This window comes from Notothenia rossii (assembly GCF_949606895.1).
Source record: "Notothenia rossii genome assembly, chromosome: 9".
NCBI classification, from domain to species: Eukaryota; Metazoa; Chordata; class Actinopteri; order Perciformes; family Nototheniidae; genus Notothenia; species Notothenia rossii.
In genome coordinates this window covers 45,219,901-45,235,224 of record NC_136907.1, presented here as the reverse complement: position 1 = coordinate 45,235,224, position 15,324 = coordinate 45,219,901, and the positions used below count along the sequence as shown (strand labels likewise).

The following is a 15,324-nucleotide window of genomic DNA, read 5'->3' as shown; positions in this document are numbered from 1 at the left end:
AATCACTGTACTGGCTCCCGGTCTCACTCAGGATTGGCTACAGAATCACCCTCTTCACTCATCAGTGCATATATGGAAATGCTCCCTCCTACATCAAGGAATTGCTCACCCCACAAACCTCCACGAGGAACCTACGTTCAGTAAAGGCAAACCTCCTCATCCCACCAAGGACAAAACTGAAGACCATGGGAGACCGAGCCTTCTGCTCCGCTGCTCCGAGACTGTGGAATGCCCTCCCAAACCAGCTGAGGACAACACAGACTGTAGATGCTTTTCAAGGCCTAAAAACGCATCTTTTTAGAATAGCCTTTAACTAGATTTTTATATCCCCCACATTATGCCATGCCGGCATGAATGTCACAGCTTTTATTATGTTGTTTTTAGGGATGTCCCGATCCGATCATGTGATCGGGGATCGGAGCCGATCACGTGATTTTGAAAAGATCGGAATCGGGAGAAAAATATCGGGGATCGGGATTTTTTTTTTACAATTTCTTTTTTTTAAATACTTTCGTTTTTTTTTTTTATTCAATGTTACAAAACAAAAATGACCATGTTCAAGTCTTAAAGTCATCTTGAGGCCTTAGTTTTGGTTTCAAATTACACAACATCATGTATGTGTTGCTTCTTTGGGGCTTGTTTTCATAGACCTGGTTGCTTATTTCTCTCAAATCTGGCAACAGAGTGGGCAGGGCGCAGTGTCTAATTGTAGCAGTAAGCTAACGAGTACTGATAAGCTTCATTTTGTTTTGATCCAATGGTGCACAACTGAACTGATCTAATGCTGCTGTGAAAAAAAGAAGCTATATCCATGTTGGATAGAATATCCAATTTAAATAAAAAAATAACCTTAAGGGACAACTTGAATGCTTTTTTTTCCTCTTAATGCATTGCATAAAGATCGGATCGGGAAAAATCGGTATCCGCAAATTGTCAAAATCAAATGATCGGAATCGGATCGGGAGCAAAAAAAGGTGATCGGGACATCCCTAGTTGTTTTAATATTTTTTAAATTGTTTTTTATTGTTTTTATTGTTTTTGTTGTTTTGTTTCACCCTTTTTTATTTTGTAGCACTTTGAGTTTTGTTTACGCAAATGAAAAGTGCGCTTATAAATCAAATATATTATTATTATTAGATTTGTCTAAACGCGGGTCCATTGTACAGTTGAGATCACCACCCAAAATCAAATGGTGGGAGTTTAGGTTAGGTAATAATGATATCACCTTTCCCATGAATGCTTCATCATCCCAGTTGGGCGCATATAGATTGGCGAGAACAACATTGATATTATTGAGGGAATCAGAGACAAAGCGACCTTGAGGATCCGCTATAACCTTAGTCGGGCTGAACTGTATTTTTTTATGCATCACAATAGCTGCGCCTCTTGCTCTACTACTAAAATTGTAATGAAAGGTTTGGCCAACCCATGATGCCTTTAACCTATGGTGGTCCTTGGTGGTCAGATGAGTTTCTTGTAAAAAGGCAATTTCAATTTTAAGATGTTTTAAGTGGGAAAATATTCTGCCCTTAACATTCCAAGAGACAAGTCTCAGACATACTCAACCATTTTCTGTTACATTAACCATAAAATGTGACCCGGAAGTATATGAAGAGGTAGCATGGTGCCTATTTAATGGAAAGCAGGAGAAACGAACAACAAAAAACAAAAATAAACATATAGTAGGACCTAACACCCACATTCTCCCCAAAAAAAGGAGAGCCAAACACATATTCCCTTTCCTAAGCTTGTTCCTAAAACGAGAACTAGCAGCAGGACTCCAAAAAAATATGTCACTTCCGTATGACATTAACCTATAATCTAACTAATGTTCCTGAGCAGACAGGGCTCCTAACTCTACAATTGGTCTGACATATAGAGTAAACAGTCTAGTGTTGTTTGTAGCCAATACAAAGTTAACCGCACAAACCAGAAATGATCTTTTTTTAAATTAATGGTTCCTAGCAAGGCTTGTTTCCCCCGGACCGTGCCCCTTTACCACAGGAAGTGGCCACAGTAAACATCACACAACAACAGAGGAAAGCTACTGTAGTGCACATGCTGGATAACAACATCCATCCATACCTCACGGTGGATCGATATCAGGATATCTTAATACAAACAAAGTCTGTTCCCTTTCATTCACCTAAGGAGCTTTCTTAAAGAGCAACTTGCAGGTTAGAGACACCAGTGAATAAATGTGTAGGAAAATGATGTATACACTAGATTTTCAAAAAAATGTGTGAATAACTTTAATATACTCACAAAGGATCTGGTCTTATTTGTTAAGGGAAATTCTTAGAAAAACGTCATATTCTAAGGATTTACTGAGAATATTGTGACAAGGAGAAACACTATCTTCTAGGAAGCTTTATAAATATGTCCCCTGGGAGTCCAACTGACCTTCAGGATCCAATGTGATTTTAGGTTTAATTCAAAGCAAATAACACTAATAAAATGACTGTAGAGCATTATCAGATGTGTAAAAACCGTATAATTCAAAGAACAATGCTCATCAGAATATAAAATTCCATAGTGGATATCTTAGTTCTGCAGAGACTAAGATAACATAATGTGTATGACGCTTTGCCCAAGGGAACCTCAGTGTTGATAATGAGAGGGCTGCTCGTTCACTTCTCTCCTATCCAAATTTAACTTTGAAATGTTGATCTGTCAACACTTAAGCTCCATAAAAGAGTTTCAATATATGAGATGTATCAGTCCAATCACTGCCTTTCTATCACACAGGTTCCCTATACTCCTATATGTCTATATGTCCTCCCTATTCCCTTACTCACCTACACAACTCACAAGATTTGTTTTGTTGGCTGCTCAGGTATTTTCTCCTCTGATGCTGAAGCCAGCTGAACCTGAGCAGGAATGAGTCCTAAAACCCAGAATTGATTTGTTATTTTAGCAATTTCAGCTCCCTTGTTAAAACTATTGTTTTTCGTTTTTTCTGCTTAACAAAACATCTAGGTATTATAAAGGTCTGTTTGCCAAAGATCCTGTTTTCTGCAATATTTTTTAAATTCAATGGAGAATCCATTGCTTTTGGCTGAATGAGCCCTTGCAATGAACCTGTTAAGCCCCAAAGACCCCCTCGGCGGGTCTCTTTTTTTTTTCACGACACTGTCTCAGGGCATCTTAATATTTAAGAACCTATTAATGTGTTATACCAGATTAACGGGAATAATCTCAGCTAACTGACGATATAAACCATTTTTACCAAAACAAAACAAAAGTCTCATAAGAAGCATCTAAATGACCCCTGAGCAAAAAATGCTGGATGGACTTTGGCACAGAACTCAAGATAAAGATACCCTTATTACTTATCGTAGCTGCACATACAAGATATTAGATTACTGAGGTTCCACTAGGAGTGTAACGGTTTACAAACATTTCGGTTTGGTACGTACCTTGGTTTTTAGGTCAACTGTTCGGTACGTTTTCGGTACAGCAGAAAAAATTATCGCAAAACATAAAATATATATATTTTTTTTTTAGTTACTATTAAACTGTGAATAAATGTATTCACTCAAATAAATACAAAATATAATAAAATAAACATTTCGATGAACTGAAATAATCTGTATTTGAACTTTACTGTACTAGTTCTCACAAAACATAAACTATTAGTTTTGGGTTTTTAATTATTATTAAACTGTGAATATTCACTCAAATAAATACAAAATATAATAAAATAAACATTAAGGTGCAGCATTTCGATGAACTGAAATAATCTGTATTTGAACTGTACTGTACTAGTACCTAAGCAGCCAGTTTGACATTATGACTTGCTTGTCATTGTATTTTCATGTTTTTTTAAAGAAAAATTAACTTGTCCACATTGCTTCCCGAAAGGGCAGATCTGCTGGCATTAACAATGTCTCCTGCTGTGGAGAACACCCTCTCGCTAGGGACAGAGGTAGCAGATACAGCCAGGTAGCGCTTTGCTAACATGGCAACACAAGGATATTTGGCGTTTGTAATAGCTTTGGCTCGGTCTGAACTTTTTGCGAGTGGTGGAGGCTTAAGTGCTAGCGGGAGTTGGGTTTGCACTTCAGTCTTTTTTCTTTTGGTACTGGTGATATTCACGTTTGGGTGATGCCTTATTTGAAATGAGTGTGCAAGTTTGATGATTGATATTATTTGATATTGCCAGCCGCGTAACCTATTTTAGTTGAACAATGCCGACAAACAGCTTTGGTTAGGTCCACCTGTCTTTGTCCGTCATCCTTGTACGTAACTGCGAAAACAAAATGTTCCCAAACCGGAGACTTCAATGATGCTGGTGGATTTTCGAGATCAACTTTATCTGCGTTCGCCATTTCGACAGTTCCTCAAATTACTGACTAAATTTGAATGCATCCCTGTGACCAGCTTTCATACAGATGTAGCACTGAATTCAGACTCCAGCTTACAGCTTCCTGCCTACGACTTGCCTAAGACCACTATAGAGAAATGTTAAGCCCTCCCACTATTTTCCAAGAGGGCGTTGCCAGATTTTCAATTTCAGGTTTTAACCAGGAGATGGCGCTTCATTCACAAATACAGAAAGACAAGTTTCATGGACTTTCAGTTGTGTTTTGAAGAGCATTTGAACACATCAATATTTTAGATCAACTAAAGTATATCTAATCTTGTAATTCAATAATATATAGTCTTTATATATTAAATAATCATAATTATAATGTAAATGTTTACATTACACTTCTTTATTTGTTATGCTCATACTTTTACCTTTACAATCGTTTGCTTTAATATGCAGTATATTTTTTGTATATTTTTATGTTTGTTTCCTCCTGCTCCCTTGCGGACACATACTGTATGATTTATTATTATTATTAATATGAAGATATTATTAAGATAAGATAAGATGTTACTTTATTGATTGAACATTTTAGTTTAGAATGTGCTGTCCCACGGTCATTCAGAAGGCTCACAGGTCACATTCCGACCATTATTTAAAACAATAGGTGCTTTCACACCGTCTACAGTTTGATTTGTATAGAGGGACCTCTGTGGCTTAATGGTGTGGCGAATTTATCATAGGTGATCAGAGCTAACTGCCTGCCATCAGATTTCATTTAAAAAACAGATCTGATTTTAAGACTACTTCAGCGCTCATAAAGAATGATAAGAATAAGAATAATGCATATTGAACTGGTTTAATTAATTAGTGAGTTTATTTAACTCTAGAAACGCCAATCGGGTCAATTTGTGTGATGTGTGTTGTGTGTGTGCAATGTAACTTTTTTTCAGTAAAATATTAAAGTCTCCCAGTCCGTGACTTTTCCTGAAAGTGTGTTATGTAGCACCCTATGTTGTTAAAATTGCATTCTAATAGTGGGATTTGACAGGTTTAGGTAGGCCTATACAAAAACCTCTGGCGGTTCTCGTGTTAAGGTAATTAGGTACAGTAGAAGCCCTTTTTTATCAGTAACGAATTTAGCAGTTGGACATAAAAGTCAACTAACTGAGGGTCACTTGCAATGACAGTGTTGTGTCTAACTGTAAGCTTGTCACTCAGAGTAACCAACACTTAATTTAGCTGCTGGAGAAGAAAGATCAGGGGGGGAGGGGGGGAGAGAGCTGTGGTTGATGGGCCATTAGTTGTGTAAATACACAGCTGAGAGCTGCCGTTTCATTCAGACTGTTTAAAAAACGGTAACAACGGAATATTTTTCTTAGCGGATGCATGTCAATTTAAATCAATACATACAACTATTTTTTAAATCAATAAAAAAAAAATCTAAATCGATAAAAGCATTTAAAATAATATTGGGAGTCATGTCGTTACTTTGTTGAGAATGTGGCCATGTAATAAGCGGGATAATTTACAGCGACTTGTTCCTTATGAGGAAAATAACACCCGTCATGTGTGTGTAGAGGTGTGTGTGGTTAAAACACTTTCATGAAGTGAAGGAGGTTTTCCTTCTCTAAAACAGCTGTGGGCAGCAGTGAGTGTCACGGAAATGAATTCATAGATCAAGGCAGACTGGTGCACACACTCTCCTGTCCTGCCAGGCGACACGCCCGTTCTAAGCCGTGTCCCTCACTCCTCACATCCCAAGCTGCATCCCCACAAGTGTATTGTGTTGTTACATCGTTTCAGATGTTATGTGCAAACTTGTCACCTTTCGGCGAAATTCGCCGTTTTGAATCCAAAATAGGTCGTTTGTGTGATTCATGTAGATCTGCAATAAAAATATTTTTGGGGTATGGGGGGATCTGGGACCCGGAGTAATCTGCGGCCGTGAGCTGTTATGTGCCATCATGACACGCATGGTGTTCTTTTTTATATATATTATAATGAAGTGCGAGCTGTGTGCTCGAGTCTTCCTGCCTGTCGGCTCTGCTCATGGTGGATGTATAATAAGGCTCTGCTGCTCCGACATGATGGTCTAGCTTCAGCAGCTACATTACCTACGGGTGCGTGCGTTAATATTAACTGTGCGTCCGGAGTCACTGTGGCACAGACTGGACCGCTGGTGAACAGCTGTTAGAACGGGCCGTTCAGGTGTTCAGAGCAGAGCTCCCTGTTGGAGCGGCAGAGCGTGATGTGAACTGAAAAGTTTTTCTGTGGCAATATTATTTAAGGAATCGTTGAGCTAGCTAGCTAGCATACATTGTCACTATCTGCTAACGTTAGCTTTAGCCTTCTATTTCTAATAGTTTTTTTCATAGGCTATAAACAGAGGTGGTATAAGTATATATATATATATTGTACTTGAGTAAAAGTAGAAGTACTCAGATCTTGTACTTGAGTAAAAGTAGAAGCACATAGATCTTGCACTTGAGTAAAAGTAGAAGCAAACAGATCTTGTACTTGAGTAAAAGGAGAAGTACTCAGATCTTGTACTTGAGTAAAAGTAGAAGTACCAGAGTGTAGGAATACTCTGTTACAGTAAAAGTCCTGCATTCAAAATGTTCCTCAAGTAAAAGTAGAAAAGTATTCTCATCAAAATATAGTGAAAGTAGCGACAGTAAAAGTAGTCATTGTGCAGATTGGTCCATTTCAGAATAATATATATGATATGTTTTATAATGATTGATCATGAAAGTGTTCTCAAAGCTGGTAAACGTGCAGCTAGTTTGAATGACTTTGTATACCGCAGGGTAGCTTGTGGATTTACTCCAGGTGGAACTAAAGTCTGATTTAATACTTGATTATATTTCACATCATTCATCCACATCTGTAAAGTAACTAAAGGTATTAAATACATGTAGTGGAGTAGCAGTACACCATGTACCTCTGAACTGTAGTGGGGTAGAAGAACAAAGTAGCAAAACATTGAAATACTTAAATAAAGTACAAGTATCTCAAAATTGTGCCCAAGTATAGTACTTGTTGAGTTTATGAACTTAGTTACTTTACACCATGTGGCTATAAAGATAGAAAGACTAAGCCTTGCACAGAGGCATGAAAATACATGCTCAAAAGTGCTGCCATAATTATAAACTGACTGCTACACAATTTAAAATAAATGCTTTTATATATTTCTATTAGATGTGACTCTTTGGCGTTTCTGTTATTATTAACACTGCTGCTTTAGTTGTTCTGCTAATATCCTCTGTTATTCCTCATTTTAAAGCCGATATTCTGTGGGGTGGGGGAGCCGGGGGCTCGGATCCTTGTCACATTTTTCATACCTGATGAGTTTGCATCCCTGTATGTTAAAAAGCCTCAGTCACCTTAATTAATGTAATAAAAACATCTCAGGTCAGTAAGACTCAAAGCTAAATGTGCAATACCATGTTCAGCTATGTTACTATTTATAATGTTATTGTTACATCAGAAGATGTACATATTGGAATGATTTCTTAACTTACAGTACGCTATTTTTTACAATGTGTGTTGGAAGGATTTATTAAATTACTATGAATATTGTCATTGTTGAAGGCTTTTAGAGAAGGGTGAACTATAAGCCTGAATAACATAACATTTTATACCTAAAAACATAAAAGCCACAATAAATGAATCACAATTATTCTAGTTATTTTTACCTCCCGTATTGCTTTCAACCCACCAGCTTTTATGGTGTTGTTACGTCACTAACTGTAAGCTTGTCACATACAGTCTATGGTCACTCAGAGTAACCTACTGTTAATTTAGCTGCTGGAGAAGAAAGATCAGGGGGGGGGGGGGAGAGAGCTGTGGTTGATGGGCCATTAGTTGTGTAAATACACAGCTGAGAGCTGCCGTTTCATTCAGACGGTAACAACGGACTATTTTTCTTAGCGGATGCATGTCAATTTAAATCAATACATACAACTATTTTTTAAATCAATAAAAACATGTTCTAAATCCATAAAAGCATTTCAATTAATACTGGGAGTCATGTCGTTACTTTGTTGATAATGTGGCCGTGTAATAAGCGGGATAATTTGCAGCGACTTGTTCCTTATGGGGAAAATAGCACCCGTCATGAAGATCAGGATCCCTCCGCCACGCTTTGGGATCCTGATCTGCCGACGAGGCTCCATTCAAATATAAATATTTTTAGTGAATTACTGAGTTTAGGCACGTTAATAACGTTTTAATGAAGTTGAATACAGTATATTCATATGTGTCAGTGATTTCATGTCAATTCGGCGAACATAAACATAAATGATCGTGGTGAAGATGATGATTAAATTAGGATTAAAAATCGAGAGCCGGGCTGCATTTCCTCACGTTCGTTTTTTTCGAATAACAAAATTATTTTGTTTAATAACAACATGGTGATGTTTTGTAAATGATTACATGTCTCTTATTTAGCACAGAGTATGATATCCGTGACATATGGATCTTAACAAAGTTCCGCTGTACATCCAGCGTACTGTATCTGACTTTATTTCACATGAGCTCCAGTGTGGAACCCCACTGCACCCCCTGGTGGATCAATGATCCATTACAGCTGGCTTCATTATAATTACATTTATCTATCACGGGGGCGGTCTCAAGTCAAGCTGGAGGTTTTCCCTTGAGCGAGGGAAGATCATGTACCAATCGCGGCCCTCGCGTTTCAAACTGTCTGAAATGAATTGCTACATCTGTAGTATGCCTCTCGTCCAATTAAATGACTTGCTCGCTCTATGACGCGTTGAACCCAATGTGAGCAAATGACTCTGAGTGCTGCGACGCAGCACCTGAGATTACTTCCAAAAAGTTGTTCACGTTCTCAATTTTTTACGTTTCACGTTATATTCGTTCGGTACACTTCGGTACACTTCGGTACACACATGTACCGAACCAAGGGGCCCGTACCGAATAATTTCGGTACGGGTACGTGTACCGTTACACCCCTAGGTTCCACAGATTATATAGGTATAGTATCATCACTGAGTGATCCGAACTCGCGACAGGGGAAGCAAACCAAGACATCACAACACGTACCATTACGGAGCATTCACGGGAGATCCTCTCACCGTAGCTGTCAATCTGATCAAAAGACGTGTTCAATGGCATTAAAACGAGAAAAAACGCGGCTGAATCGGTTAATCCATAGGTTGATAATGTGTCTGTAGCTTTGAAAAAATTATTTATAATCCATAATTCCATTTTTATGTAAAAATCGGAGAGCAAAAGTTAGATGCTAATGGTAGCCACCAGAGTTATCGCAGCTTCCGGTTTGGGCTATGTGTCACTCTCACTCCTTATTTGGTAATGTGTGTGTGCGTATATGGGAGTTCCCCTCGATTCCATTAGCTCTGACGGTTAGAAAGAGATGTCAATCATCAAAATCGACCAAGGGGGGCCAGAGATATGGAAAATTCACCCAAATGACCCCAGAAGTGTTTTTTTTTGCTAAATCTATCTAAAAAGGTCCAATTTCACTTTTTTTGCATCAATCTTGATACAGGGTTCTTATTATATGTTGTAGTTTGGATTCCTAAAGCTTTTAGTCTACCATCCCAACATTCAAGGGTGGTTTTCACTATAAATAATTTTCTTTTTTGGACGGACACAATAATTTACATTTACTGTGTCCAATCTGAATTTCCTTTAAAATATAAACATCTATATTGATTCTGACTCTTCTACATCCAACTCACAGATGTAACCATGCTTTGAGAAAAAAGATTATTAATTTAACCCTTTTAGAAGGGAAGATATGGTCATTTGTTCTGGGAATGTCCTTTTCGAGCCTGAGACCTGAAAAACAGGCTCGGGGCTTAACAGCATAGGTTTGGGAAGGCTAAATAACTTAGTGAAAGGACCGCCTGCTGACCAACCAAAGCTCAGTGTGCAGAGTTTAAATCTATCAAGTCATATTAGAGGATAAAAGAAATACAGTTTAAACTGCCGTTGCAGAGAAGACGCCGACGTGTCGCACTTATCATTCACATCACTCTGATATCACATCATCAATCAGATCATCGATCATATAATATCATCATATCTCCTTATCTGAGTCAGCTTCTCGAGCCGTATCTGGCCGTGCAACACTTACATTGTCACATATACCGTATGCAGAAGTATTATTTTAAGCAACACATTAAGTTGACGAAACACTCAACTCAAATGTAATTAAAGTCAGATCCACTCGTGTCTTAGATGGGGCAGTATCATTCATAAAACTGTTACGCTTTCAAACACTAGGTAGTTTTTTTTTTTTTTTGTTGTTCTGTATTCTCCTTGCAGGTGCAACTATGTGGCTTGTATCCTGGATTATATGTTTAAGTCATGGATGTTTAAAGTTCATATTTGTCTAATATTAATTTACTTTTCATCAATGAAGTATGACGCTGCGCTGTCAGTACACTTGTCCCTGTTTGTGATTGGTCAAATGTAGCTAACACCGCCCCTTTCACGTGAACGCGCTCTCAGCTGGAGAGAGAAACCCTGGCTTGATTTAGCGAGTTGATAACCAGCATCGTAGGGCCGCTTAGCGAGATCTCGTTTGTTAGGGTTAGTTAAGATAACTCAAACATATCCAGGGTCTGTTGAACTGGCTTCGTAGTACAGGGCACAGGTGGCTGCATAGAAGCGCTAATGTCAAAGACACAAACATTATACATTATATTTTTCTTTTACCAGGATGCAGTGACACAAATATTTGGGAAGGCTTAGCCAAGTAATTTAATTGGACGAGAGGCATACTATGAGAGCTGGTCAGAGGGATGCGTTCAAATTTAGTCAGTAATTTGAGGAACTGTCGAAATGGCGAACGCAGATAAAGTCTCCGGTTTGGGAACATTTTGGTTTCGCAGTTACGTACAAGGATGACTGACAAAGACAGGTGGACCGAACCAAAGCTGTTTGTCGGCATTGTTCAACTAAAATTGGTTACGCGGCTGGCAATATACATCAAACTTGAACACTCATTTGAAAAGGCATCACCCCAACGTGAATATCACCGGTACCAAAAGAAAAAGGACTGAAGTGCAAACCCAACTCTCGCTAGCATTTAAGCCTCCACCACTCGCAAAAAGTTCAGACCGAGCCAAAGCTATTACAAACGCCAAATATCCTTATGTTGGCATGTTAGCAAAGCGCTACCTGGCTGTATCTGCTACCTCTGTCCCTAGCGAGAGGGTGTTCTCCACAGCAGTAGACATTGTCAGTTCATCGAAATGCTGCACCTTAATGTTTATTTTATTATATTTTGTATTTATTTGAGTGAATATTCACAGTTTAATAATAATTAAAAACCCACAACTAATAGTTTATGTTTCGTGAGTACTAGTACAGTAAAGTTCAAATACAGATTATTTCAGTTCATCGAAATGCTGCACCTTAATGTTTATTTTATTATATTTTGTATTTATTTGAGTGAATACATTATTCACAGTTTAATAATAATAAAAAATATATATATATTTATGTTTTGTGAAAAGAAATTCTGCTGTACCGAAAACGAACCGAGACCAAAAAAACGAAATGTTTGTGAACCGTTACACCCCTAGTTTTCACATTTCTTTAAATGACATACTGTATAACAACTATAAAGGGTATGCGAATGTCAAATAATTACATCGTTACCATGGTCAATGCTGTACCTACTGCTGAAAGGATAAAGAGCTGGTGTTCAACACACTGCATTATCAACAGATGTCTTTGCTGAAGACTAAAGACTTAGAACACTAGAACCGCCAATGGGTCAATTTTACCAGCAGCTGTTTTTTGATTGTATGTAACATTTTTTCAATAAAATATTAAAGTCTCCCAGTCCGTGACTTTTCCTGAAAGTGTGTTATGTAGCACACTGTTGTCAAAAATTGTCAATATGAAGTTAGATTTGAAAAAATCGCCAAAATAATTGCCATTTATACCTATATCCGCCAGCAGGTAATATTTACCTCATAGAAAATGCAGCGTAAACATGACGTGTTACTATAGCAAAGCCTTTTGTCTACTGCGGTTCCTTATAGATTGAGAGATAGATAGATAGATAGAGAGAGAGAGAGAGAGATAGACAGATAGATAGTTATAGATAGAGAGAGAGAGAGAGATATGTACCTAAACAAAACATAAGTCTAACACAAAGCGTTTAAATCAGCACTGGTAGCGATATTTTATACTTCATGCTATCTGCACAAACTATATCATATGAAAAGCTGAGAGTCCACAGATTCTATTGGTATAAGTTTCATCGCTGTGCGATCAAAACTCACTGTTCTAAATGATAAATAAAAGAACATTTTACCCTGAAAATCAATAGCGGGTACATTTAACCCGTTGGCGGTTTTAGGTACTGTATACAGCGACCTCTGGCAGTTCTAGTGTTAAGGGTTGTTTCCTACTGAGGAATGTAGTGGAAGCTGTGTGTGTGTAGCTGCTGTGTAGCTGTAGGACAGCTAGCAGGTCATTTGGTGGGACTCTAGCTCCCACTGAGGGACCATCTGAACCACTACAGTGAGTCATTAACCTCTTAAGCCCCAAGCCTGTTTTTAAGGTCTCAGGCTCGAAAATGACATTCCCAGAACAAATGACTATATCTTCAATTCTAAAACGGGTAAATTAATAATCTTTTTTCTCAAAGCAATGATAAACCTGTGAGTTGGATGTAGAAGAGTCAGAATCAATATAGAATTCTTTTATTTTAAAGTAAATTCAGATTGAACATTAGAGATGAGGTCAGCTGGTAAAAGAATGGAATTTGATCAAGATTCAAACCAGGAAAAGCTACGCAGTGGTAACAACTGAAAGGAAAATAAAATCATATGGGTGGAAAAAAATTAGAAATTGAAATGTGTAAAACCACACAGATGACCGGACAATGAGTAGAATCAGTTAGGGGTTGACACTGCCTGTAGAGAGCACCTTCATGCATGGGAAGGTGACCATTTGTTCTGTTAAAGGATGTCATTGTCGGGTTCTATGCTTCACTTGTAATGTCCTACAGTCAGTGATGAATGAAGTATGCCTCAAAAAGGAGGTGTGGTTATAGTGGCAGAGCTAGTGAAAAGAGTATTTTAACCATTACATTACAAATAAAGCTAATATAATTAATAGATAAGTAATGGCTGCTGTACATTGATGTTAAAGGGATATGCCATGTGTAGACACAGGAAGTGGAAGAGCACCCTGTGAACTCATCAGGTGAACTCCCATCAATCATGACGCATGCTGGTGTGTCGTTCTGCGAAATGTTCGTCCATTATGGACTGAGGAGTATAATAAATACAGGCTGATAATAATTAACTTTTTCCTAACTCCTTATATCTTACTGCCAGGAAATAAACAGGATTGCATTAGGACCTCTGTTCCTGTGTTTATTTAATTTTTTGTTTGGGATTTGCTAGATTCTAGATTTACTTTGACTAAGGGACCCTGCTTTATCTTGAGTAAAGGTATCATTAGCAATGTACGCACTGCTGGTTCTGATGTAGAATAATGTCAATAAACTGATCATCGCTCAGTCATTTGAACCATTGACACATTGAATGATCCACTTTAACATTTTGTCATTTGTGTTTCTTTTACTGACAGCTGTGAAACCTCCAACAGCCAATAGCTGAAGCTGAGAAGCAGCCAATGGGACAGCTCCAAACAGGTAAAAATTTGTTTATTTACTAACACTAATAAAAAAATGACTTATTATAAGAAGTAAAACAAACAAGATCTACCGTTCCTTAAGTCTAAAAAGAAGAAATGAATTCATCCTTTTTTAGCTTCATAACCATGAAATGATAATAACTGAACAAATTAATATTGTAATAACAAAGAAAATAGTCTTCATTCTTCAAAGTGAATGGATTTCTACTGCAACATACCTCCCTCTACCTTTATTTCATCTTTTGCAGATTATTTTGGAAGCTTAGCTTAACTTTGTTTAAACAATCAAATGTCTCTAAATATGTTTTCATTATGTACTGTTGTTAAAATACAGTTTATGCTGGTCCCAGTCCATAGTGCCAGTTCCTGGTAGTATATTGACACTGCAGCACAAAAATGAAACGTTTATTGTGTCCAAAGTTGCAAACCTTTTTATCTGATCACCTTCCATAGTACCATTAACTTAGTGGCACAGTGATAGTGTGAAGGTCAGCCATGCTGTCGGTGGTGTTGTTCAGTTCTCTGTGTTGGGTGGGAGCAGCAGGCCAGCAGTGGAGAGGGTGTTTGCCAGATGTGTGTTAGTGAAAAAGAGCAGAGGTCTGAGCCTCAAAAGCCTTCACTCGCTCTGGAAACTTTAACAGACTGAGTCCAGAAGTGGAATGAGATTAGAGCATTTTAGAGGTTGTTCCAATGGAAAAGGGTTTTGGATTCAGCAAAAGGAAATGTACTTACTGTCATTTGGCTCATGCGTGGCACTTAATATGTTCTTTTGCACCAACATAATGTAAGTGAAACAGGGGAATATGGAAGAGCAAACTAAGACTGATACTGTTATAGACAGTGGGGAGAAAAATCTAATGTCTGTCACTGTTACTTTCTAATATAAACACATCACATAACCAATTAAGATAAGATAAGATAAGATGGACCTTTATTGATTCCCGTTGGGAAATTCAGGTGTTATAGTAGCAACAGAATAAGAGAGAACACATGAGAATATACACAGGGATAATACAATTTGTTTTAAATGTAGTTAAAGTATGAATATAAATAACAAAAATAACACAAGTTAAACTCTGATCTGGTAAATATACGTTGATACAGATAGGTGAACAAGGTTCATTAATAAGTGAAGACACTTTTTCTAAATGACTTCGATCATTCTGATCTGACATTTCTTGTTTCGTGTCTGACATACACAGATACTTAATGATGATAAATATCTTCTCTGAGAGTCCACCTGTTTCATAGCAGACCTTTTGATTTGTAAAACAACAGGGATAACTAATAACCTGAGTGTAAGTGCACACCATTACAGTGAGCCAGTTGCAGGTTTT

The 15,324-nt window shown here is 37.7% G+C and overlaps 1 protein-coding gene across 4 annotated transcripts in view; it reads left to right on the top strand.

The window, feature by feature from the left end:
- fam110b (family with sequence similarity 110 member B) overlaps nucleotides 1-15,324 on the top strand; it is a 110,607-nt gene that overhangs the window by 48,944 nt on the left and 46,339 nt on the right. For all 4 annotated transcript variants that reach the window (XR_013802936.1, XR_013802937.1, XR_013802938.1 and 1 more), the window contains exon 2: nucleotides 13,922-13,985. The gene's annotated coding sequence lies outside the window, so the exon portion shown is untranslated. The remainder of the gene's footprint in view (nucleotides 1-13,921; nucleotides 13,986-15,324) is intronic.